The sequence below is a fragment of the Nannobrachium achirus genome (assembly GCF_963921795.1).
Source record: "Nannobrachium achirus genome assembly, chromosome: 10".
Taxonomy (NCBI): domain Eukaryota; kingdom Metazoa; phylum Chordata; class Actinopteri; order Myctophiformes; family Myctophidae; genus Nannobrachium; species Nannobrachium achirus.
The window spans coordinates 21,307,712-21,320,157 of NC_137819.1; positions in this window are offsets into that span (position 1 = coordinate 21,307,712).

Below are 12,446 nucleotides of genomic sequence, written 5' to 3' on the forward strand. Positions count from 1 at the left end.
AACAAGCTGCAAACACCAGTTGTGTTCAATCAATTTGACTAAATACGTAAACAAAATGCAAATGGCATGTAGATTATACCAAATCTATCTGCAAAACCAAAAAGGATCATCCTAGGTTGTCTTGGAGACTTCTGGCTTCTCAGGTGTCTCGGAGACTTCTGGCAGGTTTCCTCCTGACAACGACAAGCAACTTTTAATGTCCTCCTTTTTTTTTTCAAACACTTTCTTTCTACCAACAATGTCCCTCTCTTAGCTCTGGCACAGAATGCTGCATCGTGGTTTAGAGCTGGTGAGGACAGCTGGCATGATGAGGCTGACCACGACAATATGCCTGCTCTCCAAGGTAAGCTCCCTCAACCAGTAACAACAAGGTAACCTCCCTCAACCAGTGACAACAAGGTATAAGCTCCCTCAACCAGTGACAACAAGGTAAACTCCCTCAACCAGTGACAACAAGGTATAAGCTCCCTCAACCAGTAAAAACAAGGTTAACTCCCTCAACCAGTGACAACAAGGTATAAGCTCCCTCAACCAGTGACAACAAGGTAAACTCCCTCAACCAGTAACAACAAGGTAAACTCCCTCAACCAGTGACAACAAGGTAAACTCGCTCAACCAGTAACAACAAGGTAAACTCCCTCAACCAGTGACAACAAGGTAAACTCCCTCAACCAGTAACAACAAGGTAAACTCCCTCAACCAGTAACAACAAGGTAAACTCCCTCAACCAGTAACAACAAGTTAGACTCCCTCAACCAGTGACAACAAGGTAAACTCCCTCAACCAGTGACAACAAGGTAAACTCCCTCAACCAGTAACAACAAGGTAAACTCCCTCAACCAGTAACAACAAGGTAAACTCCCTCAACCAGTAACAACAAGGTAAACTCCCTCAACCAGTGACAACAAGGTAAACTCCCTCAACCAGTGACAACAAGGTAAACTCCCTCAACCAGTAACAACAAGGTAAACTCCCTCAACCAGTAACAACAAGGTAAACTCCCTCAACCAGTGACAAGGTAAACTCCCTCAACCAGTAACAAGGTAAACTCCCTCAACCAGTAACAACAAGGTAAACTCCCTCAACCAGTGACAACAAGGTAAACTCCCTCAACCAGTGACAACAAGGTAAACCCCCTCAACCAGTAACAACAAGGTAAACTCCCTCAACCAGTAACAACAAGGTAAACTCCCTCAACCAGTAATAACAAGGTAAACTCCCTCAACCAGTGACAACAAGGTAAGCTCCCTCAACCAGTGACAACAAGGTAAACTCCCTCAACCAGTGACAACAAGGTAAGTTCCCTCAACCAGTGACAACAGAAGACTATTGCTGTATTACATACAAAATACTGCCTGAGCTTCCAGGCACGTTTAACATTGATGGGGCCAAGTATAGATCTCTGGGGGACTCAATGAAGTGTATCCACCTGTTTCCACAAGAATTTACTGTAGCATTATGTGTGGGACACATCCGGAGAACAGCTGACATACAAGCTCACATCGCGTTGCAGATGCAACCGTTGTGAGCTTGTAGATCACACTCGGCTGCGACACTGGTACTGCCGCACACCTTCTGTGCAATGCACGATGGGACGTTGGAAACTTGTGGATAGTGGTTAAGTTGTTAGTGACTTCGGATTGTATCATTTTGTTAAATAAGAACAGTGATAACTGCAGTTGAATACTAAATTGCTAATGTCCTTTGAGAAAGGAGAACTATGACAATATGACACATGGTGGAACTGCTTTCCTGAATACAGATTTCATTCAATGGTTGACTCTTATTTTATCTTTTGTCTAGACTTCCTACATCCCCCAGTCTGTAAAGAAAAGCAGAGGAGGGGCCCTAGTCAGATCCAGGAGGAACCAGCAGAGCCTCCACTGATAAAAGAGGAACAGGAGGACTTAATTCAAGGACCAGAGGAGGCTGATGGGTCAACACTGACTTTGCTGTCAGTGAAAAGTGAAGTTGATGATAAAAACAGAGAGACAAAGCCTCTAGCCAGCACCTCAACCAAACCCATGAAAACACTGGTTGATGTAGAGGAGTGTGGAACATCACAACCGACTAGTGAAGTCCAGCTCCTCTCTTCACACTGTTCTCAATCTGACACTGAAGACAGCGATGAGTGGGAGGAGACCAGGGAAGACCAGTCAGCCTTAAACATAATGCAATCACACGGGACAGAAAGCATGGCAGGACTAAGATCGTCTTTTATTAGCAATATGTCCCAGGATCTGACATCTTCAGATCAACCTCAATCTTTCAGAAATTCCTCTGCGAACAAACCCTTTAGTTGCACAGTTTGTGAGAAAGGTTATTATCATATCGACGATCTGAGAAAACACATGATGATTCACACAGGCACGAAACCCTTTAGTTGCGTAGTGTGTGGCAAAGGCTTTACTCGAAATGGAAGCGTTAAGATGCACATGAGAATACATACAGGGGAAAAGCCCTTCAGTTGTACGGTTTGTCGCAAAGACTTTTATCACATGGGCGATATGAAAAAACACATGCGGACTCACACAGGGGAGAGGCCTTTTTATTGTACGGTCTGTGGCAAAGGCTGGACTACCAAGGGATATCTGACACAGCACATGAGGAGTCACACGGGAGAAAAACCCTTTAAATGCGCGGTGTGTGGCAAAACCTTTAGCGTGAGTGGAAATCTAAATGCACACATGAGAATACATGCAAGGGAGGAAAACTTTAGTTGTACAGTATGTGGCAAAACGTTTGGTCAAAGTGCACATCTGAAGATTCACATGGAGAGTCATACAGAAAGCAGACCTGTTAGTTGAACAGAAACAAAGAAGCTGACGGCTGAAACATACTGTATCTCACGCAATCAAACATCTCACACAGAACAAACACACCAGTGTTGATTTTGTCGACTAAAACTATGACGAAAAATGTTTGTCGACTATGTTTTTTTCACTGACGAAAACAAAACAAAAACTAAATAAAAACTAAGCTGTGATGACTAAAACTAAGACTTAATATATTGACAATTTCTAGACTAAAACGTTAGGGAGGGATTAATGGAGAAGAGATTTATTTTATGTTCTACAAGCTCACAACGCGTCGCGCTGTGACGCGTTGTGAGCTTGTAGATCGGCTATTTTCAGCACGCAACCAAGTGTAAAATCATTCATTACGATGCCATCAAGGCCTGCCAAAATCCATTTTAGTTGACTAAATCAACAGTAGATTTAGTCACGTAAAATCGTATGATATTTAGTCGACTAAAATTAGACTAAAACTAAAACTTTTTAGGTGACTAAATTATGACTAAAATTAAATTACATTTTATTCAAAAGACTATGACTAAAACTAAATCAAAATTCGCTGTCAAAAACAACATTGAAACACACACATTGTGTATGTATCATGTACTATGTATACATTTCAAATAGCTCATATTAACCTTTTCTTTCTCCGTCTCTTTCCACCTTTCTTGAAAATTGAATGATGGAGTCAAGGCTTCAAAAATAAGGTAGAAAAAAAATCCAGGAATAAGGTACAGTGCAGGCCAAAATGAACTGAAACACATTCTGGGTGCAAATTAATTCAAAAGACCATTAACCTAAAGATTGCTTTGGAAAATGGACAACCACCCCTCTGCCTCTACAGTGCTTGGTAACGTCTGACTGGGTCTTGGCAGTTCTTGGTCTAACACAGATAGCACTGCCAGTTCTGCAGAGGACTCTCCGCTGCATACTGATAGATCACAATCAATGTAGTCTCGCGTAGCCAGACAACTATTCCACATTCTCTGAATGCTACAGTATATAGAGTCTGGAACTCCACATCCCGAAAGCCGAGACAGGAAGCTGGCATCTGTTCATCATTTCCATTCACCATTTTTTTTATATATCAGTACATTTTATTAGTTTCTATTTCTGCTAACCAGCGAGCTATAAATGCTTTAGATGATTTTGATTTATATCAGGACAAATGTACACAAAGTCAAAACGTAAGTGGGGAGGAGGCTTTATAGCTTGATCATTTTCAGAGCTTCCGTGCTCCAGACTGTAATAACATTCTGGGAGACAATAGTTTGGCTTGCGAGACCACAATCAATGTAACTTGTTTAACACTGTTTTCAATAAAGAGAAATGTTGAAACCCTATAGTCCTAGTGATGTTATTTATGAATGCATTCTGAAGTAAGCATGATGAAATCACTGAAACTTCAGCCAAACACACACACACGCACGCACGCACGCACGCACGCACGCACACACACACACACACACACACACACACACACACACACACACACTGCTGGCAGTAGCTTACTGAGCTATATCTCTATGGGTGGCTGGCCCACACGCAGTCCAAGCATGGAGAAAGTAAACACAGATGAGGCTCATCAAGTCCTCTCTGCAGCATGAAATCCCAGCACACACACACTCATAGGTGTGCACGCACACACACACATATGCACCACACACACCATGACGTTCCAGCACAGACACGCAACAGCGACAATAATGAGCCGTGTCATCGCTGGAAAGATGGAAACCTTGTATCGTATGTACAAAACATTTGGGTTTTTAACTTTTAAGGAAATATCAACAACAGCCCTTTTTTCCAATGTAGGTAGGTGTTATGTAGCCACAAGCTATTGTTGGTTAAATTAATTCTAAAGTGTGTTCTAAATGTTTCACAAATAGCAAATGGAGCAGATCTATGTAGAAACTTGTTATTCATGCCCATATGTATATTACACATGACCAGTGCTGCAAACTGGTAACCCATCCGCAAAAGAAATGAATGCTGAATCTGTCTTAAGTGATCACCAGTGTTGGGACTAAAGTGTTACAAAGCAACACACTGAAACGCAACTACCTTTTTCCTTTAATACAAATATTGCATTGAATATAACCAGAATATTAATGACACATTGACCAACAAGACTGGCTAGTGACTCCATCCAAGTCTATAAAAGGATTATTACATTTTGATTGGTCATATTTTGAAAGGGGAGCATTAACTTTCCAAGCTTTGGGGAGGAAGAAAAACAAAACAAGGTCATTATTTTTGGTGTTTTCTTTTTTTATGCAGGAACAATATGGGCTTCTGTTTACCAGTGTAAAGTAAAAGTACAAAAGTATTGGCTCCAAAATATAATAAGTAGCCTACCAAAAGTAAAAGCACTTGCAGAATCCATGCAAAATATCTCATAAATATAGCTGGTTCAAGCTCAACGCATCATGACATGAGTTGTGAGCTTGTGGATCTGCTAGTTTCTAATAGGCAATGCACACAATAGGGTTCAATAAATTGCATATATTTTCAAATACATGCAGCAGTAAAATACTTAACTCTGATATATAAAAGTATAGAAGTGTTGAAAAATAGTTTGTGTTTGTTAACATGGGTCCTCCATCTCTCCAGCTCTTTAATAAACAGAAAATACATTTCGGGTTGCAATGTCCAACCAAGCAGACTATAGGCCTACGCAATTTTATCAACTTCAATTTTATCAGTAGTACTTTTGCTCTTTTATTTGATCCTTTTTTTTTTGTAAAATATTTTTGAGGTCTTTTTCTGCCTTTATTGATAGATACAGTAGACTGATAGGAAATGGGGAGAGAGAGATGGGGAGTGACACGAATACAGTTAAACTTGGCATTTAACCCTGCAAGACCCGAATTAATTTCTACTGGCCAAAAGGAAAGAAAAAGAAAAAATCAGATGGTGTAGGAGTCCTAATCACAGGAAAATGTAATGTTAAAAAAATAATAATGTTTTTGTAAGATTTTATAGCCATAAATCAATTTGCATTTTCACAATAATAACACATGTACATGTTCTAGACACTCTAATGATCATGAAAAAAATATTACAGGCCTTCTACTTATGTGTGAGGAATAGCTTCAGTTAAAAAGTGAGATGTTGTTCGTCCAGACGCTGGAATTTCAACTTCTCTGGGAGGTGTGAATGTCAGCCTCTGTGGGGGGTATGTATATGCAAATATCGTGGCCAATGGCATTGTAATACTAAACAATATGATTTAATGATGATGTTAATGTGAAAAAAGAACAGGAAAACTAATTATAACATTTTTTTTAAATGATTTAAAAAACGTTGCCAAAAAAGAAAGAAAAAAAAAGGGATACAATAATACATTTACATGATCAAAATGTGGAGGCTGGGGTGGAGGAGGCAGCTTCGGATCAAAGACAAGCAGAGCTTCTGTATGGTGAATGCAAGCTGTATTTAAAGTAACCTCCCTTGCTGGGCATGAGCTCTGATTGGATGTTGACAGTATGATGTAATGACTGGCAGATCTGTAAATGAGTAAAGGATCTGACTGACAGCTAATTACAGCTGAGGTGGGCGAGACTCACGTGTCAAACCAACGCTATGCTTCATTTATTTTACACTGTTATAGCAGGTATAGCGCATGTTTGTGGACTCTCCCAGATGATGGCAGCAGGTAGTGAACGTGGACTCTGTCAGTCACTGGGACACCCTCCATGTGTGTTCACATTCCTACATGCTCCGCTACGCTCCCACAAGCGCCTCCATGCTGTGACATAATGTTCCATTACCTTTCAAATGGTTCATCCTTCTGCCGTCTGGTTGGCTGTTCCTCTACGCCTGTGGTGGAAAACAACCAAGTGCATTTACTCAAGTGCTGTATATACCTGAGAACAGTTTTTCTGTAATTACGTTTACTTGAATATTTTATTTTCCAGTACTTTATGCTTCCACTCGACTGCATCTCTAAAGGTAAATATTGCATGTACCGATGTACGGCTCACTCCACTGCTACTATTTGAAAAAGTTACAACATTTTACTTTGCAGCTTAGACTATTATTATAAACACAATTAAGCTCCAAAATTATACTTTCACAATTAGCCAATCTGCAAGCTCACAAGGAGTTGTGATTGACGCATTGTGAGCTTGGAGATCGGCTGTTTCACTGAATCATTTTGAAATGTGATGGGAATATTTTTGAAAATATTGAATAAAAGTGTCTTACTTGAGTATTTCTACATTTTGGTCCTGCTAAAGTACTTTTACTTCAGTAAAAAAATAAATAAAAAAAAGTTGTACCTCTTCCACCACTAGCGTAACGTTTCATCAAGTTTCAAATGTTTCGTCCATTCCACCGTTTTGTTTGATGTTCCTCTCCGATGAACTTTCCCGCGCCGCAGTGATCTGCTTTCTAATTGGCCGTGTCGGCATTCCAGGCGCGCGTGCGTCCAATAGGAAGATGAGGCGGAGGAGGAGAGGAGGTCTGGCGAGGCGGTTGTCATCGGCGTGACGACACAGCGAGAGAGTCGGGCTGCGTTCCATGTCATCGGGTGACGTCCTTGAGTGACGTTCAGGACCGGAACGGGAAAACACTCAAAATACAGAGAATGAGATGGGGGGCCTATAAGCAGGTACGTGCACACATAGACGTCAAAGGGGGCTTGAGCCCCTGCTCTTTTATACGTCTGTAAAAAATGCCCTCTCCAGACCATGAATGCAAGTAGTGAAAATAGCCGCCCTCCAAGCTCACAATGCATCGCTGAGCTTGGAGGTCTGCTATTTTCAATATGATATTTTGATATTTTAGATATTTCTGCCTCTCTAAAAGGGCAAGAAAGAGACAGAGACAGAGACAGACAGACAGACAGACAGACAGACAGACAGACAGAGACAAAGAGAGAGGCAGAGAGAGAGAGAGAGAGAGAGAGAGAGAGAGAGAGATGTGCATAAAGTCAACAAAGACAGTAAAAGCAGTTGTAGTTTTTCCCTAAATACTTATCAATGTTGCTCTTTTACTCTGCTCTGTAAAGCACTTTGTGATTATGTCTGGAAATGTGCCATGTACAGTATACAACATAAATTATATAAAAATGCATTATGATTATCATTATAGGGTTTACGTGTTAAATGATTATTTTTTTGTTGTTGACCATTATCATTATAGGGTTTACGTGTTAAATGATTATTTTTTTGTTGTTGACCATTATCATTATAGGGTTTACGTGTTAAATGATTTTTGTTGTTGTTGACCAAACCATATTTATTTACTTGTGTGCAGTGGTGGAAGAAGTACCTCTTAAGTAAAAGTTGCAATACCACAATATAAAAATAAATAAAACTCTGTCTTGAGTTAAGGTATTTCCATCCAAATATAGGCTATACATTACCAAAGTGAAAGTACTACAATTGTTCCAAATGTGTCCAACTGTTTCTAAAATAGCTGATCTACAAGCTCACAACATGCCTCATCCTTGGTGCTTGGTGCTGGTGACTGATGTTGTTGTTTCAGTGGAATACAGTACCTGTACTTTGATACTCTGCCCCACTGCCTGAGCCTTCACAATGCCACCGAGTGGGCGGGCCTAAAACCAGGAAATGACCCCCAGCAGCCTGTCAATCATCTAGGAACACCGCTGGTCCTCTTCTACCAACACCTCTGTTATTACACTGCGTGTGCGCGCGCGCGCGCGCGCGTGTGTGTGTGTGTGTGTGTGTGTGTGTGTGTGTGTGTGTGTGTGTGTGTGAGCGAGTGTGTTTGTGCGTGCGTGCGTGCGAGTATGTAGAACATGCTTCTGATTCTAGAAAGGAAAGCATGTAGATTCAGGGGCACCTCGGGAATATGACATAATGGGCCCTATTTAGATAATCTATGGCGCACGGTCTGAACGCAGGGCTGCGGTCAATCCGCCTCAACTTCAATGGTTAGACGTTATCTGTGCGCAAAGCTCAGTTTTAAGCTCGAAGTTTCATCTGTCTTGCTTAAGCCTCTAATGGGTTTTGGATATCATAATATAATAAAATAGACCAATCACTTCCAATTGGAATTGATATAGGATAGGAGACAGGGGGCCCTATTTCCATCCATGCTTTACCCCTTATCCCTAAACTTCTTTGCCTTTTTTTTTTTTACTATTTTGAAAAAACATTTTTGGCGATAGGGCCTTTCTGTGTGGAGTTTGCATGTTCTCCCCGTGTCTCCTCTCCTAGGGTAGATACCCTAACAAAAACATGCAGTAAACCTGGTCTCTATACTGCCTCCCCCTGGCCAGCCAGGGCGCCTGATGGAGGGGAAAGGAACTGGTTGGAATAACGTGTTCCTTCCACGTGCTACGTCCAAACCGGGGAAATCCCCCCTGTCAGGTGAAAAGAAGCAACTTGGACCCCTCATGCATAGAAGGAAGCATGAGGTCAGTCCGTTGTCTCCCGAGGCGCGGCAGAGGGAGAGCAGAGCCCAGGATTACTGGGTGAAAATGAGTAAAAAAAAAAAAAAAAAAATAGAAAAACATTTTAAAATAGTTCAAATAGCCAATCTACAAGCTCACAAAAAGTGTCAATGTAGATCGCCTATTTGAAGTATTTGAAAACGGATGAAAACAGGGCCCAGGGTGTGCATGCAAAGAATCACGCTTTCCTCCAGCAATTGATGTCTCGACATAACAGCGCAACAATCACTCGCTCATTCTCAGTCACGTTCTTCTTTATTTAAACCACCAGTTAAAGCATGGCAGACGCTTGCGGCCTGTGCATGTGTCCCATGCAACCTTGCGCCGAAGCTCTTGCTGTCCACTGATTGGAGACAGATAACGAAAGCCAGGGTGCGATGGATTCAGAACATTCTGGCCCTACATTGTTATTTTCAAACAAAATTGTACTTACTCCAAGTACAGAACTTAGTTACTTAGTTTCCACCACTGACTTAACGGGAGGAGGGGGAACTATATATATTCCCTAACCCAGTCAGAGATACTGTGATTAATTAGATGCCCTAGTCCAAGCCAGATGCCAGGAGGACATCCATCTTTGAACCGGGACCCTCGGCGATTACAGGACGGTTGCAACATCGCTCTTTACTCCTGTTTAGAGCCATCACCATGGTAGCTAACATCAATAGCTACTGTGTGCGTGTGTGCGTGCCGTACGTGTGCGTGTGTGTGTGTATTTGTGTGTGTTTTGGAAGCTTCCCGCTGCCGTGGAGGACAGTGGGTGTGACAGAATGTGAGCCGGTTCCAAGCACAGCAGTAATGGGATCACAGTAAGAGGTACAGAGAGCATGTGAGGAAATCTTTTGTGGTCACAAAAACATAAATCTCTCCGCTGTTGCATCTCTCTGTTTTATTTATTCACAATTGTTTTGTAATAGCTAGAGATGTTCCGATGTTCCCCTTCCTAGTTCTGTTTCTGATACCAGAAACCTGTGTGTCAGTCGATACGAGTATTGATCTGATTCCAATGTATAACAGAAAAACAAAGTGCAGCCACAAGTTACATAATAATGTGGGTGTGAATCCTGAAGTCAAAAGCATAAATCATTGGTGTAATATCAACTGACGCATTCAAAATAGAAGATGATTGTTTACTGTAAATAAGATATCATGTCATAAAACATACATGATTTGGTATGCAGATTAGCATAGACTGGTATGACATTATGATTCTGTAATGGTTTGCCACTGATCAAATAAATACACAGGATTCAAGAAGTCCTTATAGTCAGGCCTGGGGATACAAGCCATTCTCCAACAAACACATCGTACACTGTTACTACCGTCAGTGTTGCCAGATGGCATATTGTCACTGTCGGGCAGAAACCTTGTATCTCCAAGTTTCAAATGTGTACGTTTTTCACAAAGTAAAAGCCTGATTCATCATACAAGGCTGTCGCACAAAAGTAGTGAAAACAGCCGATCTACAAGCACACAACGCCTCACGGTGCGAGGCGTTGTGTGCTTGTAGATCGGCTGTTTTCACTAAATCATTTTTAAAATGATAAATGCAAAACGGTTTTGGACATAAGGTTTTCACCCGACAACAAGGATATTTTGAATTATCGTACCGGAGGCTTAAAATTCTTGTATTTGAAGGAAAACTATCGCACTCAGCCAAAAAAGAGAGATGAGAGCAACTACCTGGACCCATTGACCAATTAACCTTTTTTCTTTTTTTTTGGCAACTTTGGCTATTTGAAAATAGCTCATGCAATACATACATTCTAAACGTGTAGCTTGTAAACTTATCAGCTATTGAAAAATCCTGGCAGGCTATTTCAATATATTTTGATGCCAATACTTTTTTACTTTTGCTCAAAACAAATTCTGAATATAGCCCTTTTACCTGTAACAGATTATTTTGTCCTTTTACTTAACTACTTAAGTAAAGCTTCTTTACTAAAGAAAATAATGATGTGTCTCCTTCATCCACCAAAGGTTTTCCTCATCTGAATGTCAACCTGGATTGCGATACAGTGGAATATAATCTCACATAACGATCGGAGAGGTTCGTTCATTTAAACCTCATTAAAAGCACATTGACACAATCGCTGAACTCCAATGCGGAATCCCTCCATTTGGCTGTCCGGAAGCCAATCGCAAAAACCGCAATTATGCCGAAATTAGATTTTCCTAATTTATGACCGGGGCGGTCGGCGTATCGGCTGAGAGGGAAACATCGCACCATGCAGGGGTGTCACACCAAATTCTGGGCCCTGGGTACAAGGATTCACTCACATTTTGTAGCAGATATACAAGCTCACAGCGCGGCACCGAGTGCTTGTGGATCTGCTATTTTTTTTAAATCGTGAAAATGTGTGCAAGTCTTTGAATATTTCAAATTTTTTGTAAGGTTTTTTGAAAAAAACTATGTTTCTATCTCAGTGGTTCTCAAACCTTTTCATGTGAAGGATCTCCAGAATTATATGTATTTGGCCATGGACCCCCATCTCAAAATATTTAGTTCCAGAGATCCCCCAGAAGCAACATTCGAGTTACAAACGTTCGCTTAAAAAGTACATATATTCAAAGATTTGCACACATTTTCACGACTTTTGAAAAATACCAGCGCTCGGCGCCGCACTATGAGCATGTATATCTTCTATTTCTCAATAGCTATAAAGTATAAAATAATTAAGGCCCTAGCTGGCCCGGCCTCCACCTTGGGCCCTAGTAACTCAGTCCCCCTTTCCCCTTGTGACGCCCCTGCATGGCTCAGGAGGGATTCCTCCCAACGTGGGCTTTACGCTTTACGCTGCCACGGCTGACAGATGAAATATTAGCGTCAACTCATCCGGATTATTTTGATCTTGATTAGACAGAGGCTGCCTTCACACAGCACGGCCCTGAGGGGTGTTTGACCAGAGATCTATGAGATCCCCCGGGATCCCGGCTTATTTACTGACACACACATTTGGCAGAGAAGAAGACGGATGATTGATAACTGTAGCCGCGTCAGCTCGCTAATTCAGGAAGGCGTAAATATTGGGAATCAGGCCGAGGGCAAACACCGCTCTGTTTACGCCAGAAAGGCGGTTTTGTTTTGAGGGCGGCTACTTGTGGAATCACTCGTTTGCATTTAAAAACATATATATTTTTTCTTCTGATTCACGGGTTGATGTTGATGGCATTGAGCTTGTTTAGTATCCCTCAACTTCCCTGCATACTTTCTAATTCAGTAA